The sequence below is a fragment of the Monodelphis domestica genome, chromosome 4, assembly GCF_027887165.1.
Source record: "Monodelphis domestica isolate mMonDom1 chromosome 4, mMonDom1.pri, whole genome shotgun sequence".
Taxonomy (NCBI): domain Eukaryota; kingdom Metazoa; phylum Chordata; class Mammalia; order Didelphimorphia; family Didelphidae; genus Monodelphis; species Monodelphis domestica.
Window position 1 is genome coordinate 349790192 of NC_077230.1, and position 7035 is coordinate 349797226.

Consider the following 7035-nt stretch of genomic DNA (forward strand, 5'->3'; position numbering starts at 1 on the left):
TAACATCCTTACGAAAATTGACCATGCAATATTAGGACACATAGAACCTATAAACAGATGCAGATGGGACAGCTAGGTGGCTCAATGGGTAAGCCAGTCCTGGAGATAGAAGGTTCTGGGTTCAAATGTGGCTTCAGATACTTCCCTAACTGTGCAACCTTGGGCAAGTCACTTAACTCCAAACATTTAATCCTTACCACTCTTCTGCCTTGGAACTAACATTTACTAACAATTCTAAGACAGAAAGTAAGGGTTTTAAAGTAAAAAAAAAATTTAATGTAGAAAGGCAGAAATTAAATGTACTAATCAAAAGACACAAAAAGTATAATTGTTAAGAGATACTTAATTCAGAAACTGAATTATATAATTTTAAAATGAGCTGTCAGAACAAATCATAAAAATAAGAAATAATCATATTTTAAAATGTTTAAAAATACACATACCAAAATATGACAAGAAATAAAAGATTAGTGAATTAAACATGCAGTGAAAAAAAAACTAGAAAATCCAGATTAACTACAAAAGAAGCATACAATTTTAAATCCTGAAAAAAGAAAAGATAAAATTTGAAAACTTATCATTGATATATGGGTTCTTTCTAAAAAGACCAATGAAACATACAAAACATTAGCTAATTAGGTAAAAAAAAAACAGGTAATCAAATAGCCAAAATAAAAGATGAGAATAGCAAGTCCACAATAAAATGAGAGGAAACAAAATTGTTAATGAAATGGGATGATGGAGCTGGCCATTCACAATGACCTCTTTCTTTAGGATCTCACAGGCTTGTTGGTTCTCATGACTAGGGACTGTCTGAGGACAGGAAGAACTGCCCACTCATTCAGTTATAAAAGGAAATAATGAACTAACTCCCTCCATTTGAATGAGTCCTGAGGGATTCTGATAGCTTTTCCTTGGACTTCCAACAAGATGGAGGTGAGAGTAAAAGCCTGACCTCGTCAGTATCACTAAGACTTAGTGGAATATGATCTATAGTGGAACTAGACTGCTTTGGGAAGGATGATCTATCTCCCAAAGCACAGAGTAGATAAATTGGAAAGGTGGGGTGTCATTATATATTAAGTAGATGCACTTGTGAGGAAATGCAGGAAGCAGGATAAAGAAGAAGCATTGCAGAGAGAATTTGGGTAAAGATCAACAGAGGCAGATAAAGGAGCAAAATTACTTCTGGAGTATACTATAGACCACCTGACCAGAAAGAAAATAGATAAAGAATTTGGGAAACATCAGGAGCCTATTACAGAAAAACAATGAAGTAGGAATGAGGGACTTTAATTCTCCAAGGATCTGCTGGAGGTCATCTTGCCCAAAGCAGAGAGATTAAGAGACACATGATAAATGTTTCTTGACTGGTTGGTTCAGAGAAAGAATAAGATGCCTCTCAGACTAAAATTTTATAGGGAAAGTGAGCTCAATAGGGATAGGAACCTTTTGAGAATTAAATTTTGAAGCCACAAGAAATAATTCTGACGAATAAGAAGGGATAGGTTTGTCTAAAGAGAATTATCTGAATGCACAGAAAATTCACCAACCAATTTGAATTTAAAGACATTTATGAGAGATGGAGAGAAGCAACATGGAGCAGTTGATAGAAAGCTGACCTTAAAACCAGGAAAATGAGCTCAAATCTTCTTTGATATATGTATTGTCTGATCCTGAACAAATTACTTAAGTTTTCAGTGTTCTAGGCAATTTTCTAAGACTATCAGTTGCAGAAAAGGCAGGACCAAGGGACTCTCCTTGTGTGAGAGTTCCCTATACCAATGAAATCCCAGATGAAACCCTCATTCCTATCTCCTAAACAAGAGGGAAGCAAGAGAAGATGGCAAAAGTCTGGTATAGAGAACTCCTAGGGAAGAAACTGTCTATTGGAAATTACTCTGTAATTTCTAGCCTTACAGAGTTTCTTAGAAGCACTGAAAATTTAAATGATGTTATCATAGTCACACATCTAGTTTGTTTCAGGGGTAGAAAATCTGTATGAACTAATGCAGAGCCAAGAAAATAATATACACAGTAATGAAAACAATGGAAATGGAAAGAACCAACCCCCACACAGACACCCACACCTCAAAAGTGAAAGTGGCAGAGCAGCTGGGTGGCTCAGAGGATAGAGAGACAGGCCTAGAGACAGGAGGGCCTGGGTTCAAATGTCACCTCAGACTAGCTGTATGACCTTGGGCAAATCACTTAACCTCAACTGCCTAATTCTTACCACTCTTCTGTATTGGAACTGATACTTAGTATTGATTCTACGATGAAAGATAGGAGTTATTTTTTTAACTGAGTGTTGCAAAATTATAAAGCACAAACCTGACTCAAAATAAGAGATAAAAACCCATTCCCAATTTTCCCCTGTGCAGACATGGGAGGTCTACAGGTGTTAGACATTGTACATATATTCAGACTGTGTCAACATATTGACAAGTTATGCTTTCTATTTTTCTTTTCTTTTTTGCCTTTACATTTTATAGAGTGCTTTTTTAGAGGAGGGTAGGAAGGGAGATGGAAAGAAACAATGAGACATTAATGAAACAAAAGATATCAGTAAAAACTTACTTAAAAAAAAGAAAAATAATATCCAATACTGGTCAGAGCACATCAGAGGGTACCTTTTGGAATACATGTTGATGGGCCAAAGACTATCCAGAGGAGGGGGAAAGTTCTTAAGATATCACCATCTGGGAGGTTTATTCCAGAGAAGGAAATTTTTAGGAGGAACATAATAGCTTCTTCAAATTTTTGAAGGGTTATCATGTGGCAGAGAAATTAGGCTTATTCTTCTTGTAACCAGAGAACATAACTAGGAAGATGCAAAAAAGGAAAACTTGTGTTTGAGGAAAGGATGACCTCTCTACCAATTAGAGTTACCCCGAAGTAGAATGGGCTACCTGGGGAAGGGAAGCTCCTCATCCCTTCACTAAAAGTATTCACAAGAAGAATGGGTGAACATTTGTCTTCTGTGTTGTAGATAGGGTTCTCATTTGAGCATAGCTTAGACCAAAATCCAAGATTCTGGAATTTTGTGGAATTACTCCCAGCTGGTGGGGTGGATGTGATGGAAGTAGAATTGGAGATTTAGGGAAGGCTTTCCAGAGTGGGTAGCCATTCCTAAACTGGTCACAGGGATTGTTAATAACAGAGCTAAAATGTAAGTCTAGGACTATTTTTTTCTCACCTTTAAATTCTTCTAATAAAGCTTATCCATTCACCTGCTGTTCTAGGTTAACATATATGCCCTGGGTTTTTTGCCAATGGCTATATGATAATTCCTGAGCACCACTTTTAATCTTATCCCTCTGACCATCTCTTTCATGCCTAAGCACAGATCCCATCTCTTTCTTTTGTTTTTATTTTGTATTAATAGAATTTATTTGCAGATGTCAAGTTCCTCCATCCCCTCCACATATCACAAAAGGAATCATTCAAGAGATAGATATGTATATATAAATTATGTCTTTCATTTCTCCATTTTTCAGTTCATTCTCTGGAGACAACATTCACAAGTTATTCTTTGAGTATTAAAACTGTAGCTGTGTATAATATTCTTGGTTCTAGTCATTTCATTGTATATTATCTCCTGTAGTTCTTTTCAAGCTTTTTAAAAAATTAGCTGGTCTGGGGTAACTAGGTGGCTCAGGGGATGGAGAGCCAGGTCCAGAGATAGGAGATCCTGGGTTCAAATTTGGCCTCAGACACTTCTTAGTTGTGTGACCCCAGGCAAGTCACTTAACCTTCATTGCCTAGTCCTTAACCACTCTTCTGCCTCAGAACCAATACTCAATATTGATTTTAACATGGAAGGTAAGAGTTTAAAAATAATAATAAATAAGTGAAAAATAAAAAGTAAAAATAAAATTAGCCTCTCCATTGTTTCTTATGACATGATAGTATTTCATCACAATCATACTCTACAATTTGTTTAACCATTTCTCAACTGATAAGTATCCCCTCAATTTTCAGGTCTTTTCTACTACAAAAAGAGCTGCTGTGAATATTTTGGAACACATGGGTTCTTTTCTTTTTCTTCCCTGATCTCCTGGGGAAACAGACCCAGCAGACCCAATCTCTTTCAATTTAAAAACTCATACATCATCCTATCCATGATACTTCTTCCCTCTACTACAGCCAAAAATCCTATTCAGTTATTATCTCTGAGTTGAAGGTCACTTCTTACTCTCAACTCTTTGGGAGAAAAGAGGCAATGAGGGGCAGTTAGTTGGTTCAGTAGGTAGAGTCAGGTCTGGAGACTAGAGTTCCTGGATTCAAATCTGGCCTCAGATACTTCCTAGCTGTGTGATCCTGAGCAGCTCACTTAACCCCAATTACCTAGCCCTTACTGTTCTGCCTTGGAACTAATTTGGTATTGATTCTGAGAAAGAAAGTAAGAGTTTTAAGAAGAAAGGAAGTCAATGGAGAAGCCCTGGTCCCAGGAGCTCTTTTTCTCAGTTTTGGTTAAAAATTCCACCCACTTCCCCAGTTCTCTTCAAATGACAAGTCATCATAATATTACTAAACTTTTACAATTGTCAATAACAACAATGGACACTTATTTAGCACCTGTTATGTGCCAAGTACTGCACTGGGTATTAAGATATAAAGATAAGAAAGCCATAGTTCCTTATATCACTTGACCTAAATAATTTTTATTCTTTTGTCTCACAAACACCTCAGATTTCACTACTTGAGGTCTCTTTCTCAGGTGGCTGCATTTATCAGTGATTAAGGGTAGGTTTTTGTCGAATATTATCACTCAGTCTATGAGGAATCACCTGAGAGCTAGCTTTTATTCTAGGTCACCAATCTGCCAGTGCCCAACTCAGGCCCCAATTTCCTCCTTTTTTCTCATGAATATACCCAGACCACTGTGGCATCACTGAGGCACACGGAAGAAAAGCTATCTCTAACCCAAACCAGTGCTTGCACTAAGGAGACACTTTCTGCTTTATTGTATGGATTGGTTCAGAACCATGGCCAGCAACCAGCCTCTAGAAAGTGGGGATAACAGGAAATTTCCACCTCTGATGAAAGAATACTTTTATTACCTGTGCTTATTTACATTTTATTTTTTTAAACCCTTACATTCTGTCTTGGAATCAGTATTGTGTATTGGTTCCAAGGCAGAAGAGTGGTAAGGGCTAGGCAATGGGGGTTAAGTGGCTTGCCCAGGGTCACACAACTAGGAACTGTCTGAGGCCACATTTGAACCCAGGACCCCCTATCTCTAGGCCTGGCTCTCAATCCACTCAGCTACCCAGCTACCCAGCTGCCCTGATTATTTACCTTTTAAAAGAAGAGCCAATGACTGGACAGTGGGGGTCTAACTACAACGGTGAAATTTGGGGCCCCATGGCAGGTCTTTGAGGGAGATAGTGCACAGGGGGGCCCTGGAATCTCAAAGCCAGAACAGACTTTAGAGGATATCTAGTTCCATCCCTACCTGAGGAGGAAGCCTCTCTATAACATCCCATTTTAGTGATCAGCAACCTCTGCTTGAAAACTTTTAATATTTTGAACCCACAACTAGAGAGACTTTGTGGTATAATGGATAAGTACTCAAGTTGGAATTAGGAAGACATGTATTCAAATGTCATCTTAGATATTTAATAACTATATGACCTCAGACAAGTCATTAAATGTCTCTGAGCTTCAGTTTACTTATGTATAAAACTGGGATAATAATATCTGCCTCCCAGGATTATTGGGAAGCTAAAATGAGATCATGTAATAAAACATTACTACAAAAAGCATATTATTACCAACTGAGACAATCCATTTTACTTTTAGCCACTTTGATTTTTAGGAAGTTTTGCTTTGTGTTAATTTGCCCCGTGCCCTTATGGAAATCTGTCCTCCTTTGATTTTCACACATTACTTCTAGTTTTGATCCCTTGGGGCCAAGCAGAGCAAGCTTATCCTTTCTCTCTGTGATAGCCCTTTAAATCCTTGAAGACAATTATTATGTCCTCCCAAGTCTCTTCCCCAGGCCAAATATTGTTCCCTTCAGATGATTATTATATGGCACGTTCTCCAGTCTTTTTGCAGTCCTGGTTACCTTCTTCTAGACACACACATGTTTTTCCTAAAATGTGGTGCCCCAGAAATCACAGTCCTCCAAAATATGTGCTATCCAGGCCAGGGTGGAACTATTAACTCCTTTGTTCTAGACTCTATGCTTCCTTTACTACATAAACTAGGATAGAATTATATCTTTTTGACCACCATGTCACATTATTGACAAAATTGACACAATTAGTTACAAAATTAACAAAATTTGTTACACGAAGATACAACAACTCTAAGGATTCTATTGATGTGGAGAAATTGCTCCACCAATACAGTCAAATTCTATCAGCTTTGGGACATAAGTCCTGGAGAGTAAGTCACCTAAAGCACATAACAACTTACACAGGGTCATACAGCTAGTGAGTATCGGAAGCAGAACCTGAACCTCTATCTATCCGATTTTCTATCCCCAAGGCCATGCTTCCCTTTCATTAGTTTAGCTAGCTAGCCTGCCTGTCAAAAAGAGAATGAGATTAGTCAAGAATGTTCAGTACTTGGGGGCAGCTGGTTAGCTCAATAGATTGAGCGTCAGGTCTAGAGGCAGAAGGTCCTGGGTTCAAATCCGGCATCAGACACTTCCCGGCTGTGTGACGCTGGGCAAGTCACTTGACCCCCCATTGCCTAGCCCTTACCACTCTTTTGCCTTGGAGCCAATACACAGTATTGATTCCAAGACAAAACGTAAGGGTTTAAAAAAAAAGAGAATGTCCAATTCTTGATGAAGCCATGCAAGCTTATAGTGATTGCTGCTTCCCTCCCTCTCAATGCTCACAGATCTCTGGACGAAATAGAACTCAAGTTCATTAATCTCTGTTGCATGGCCAGGAGAGAAGATGTACTATTACAAGTTTGAACTTGTTCTCATTTACAAAGTAGACCACTCTCCCTTTCATCATAACAAGATTGAAAATCGCACTTCAGGGACCTCCAGAGTGTATATATATTTGG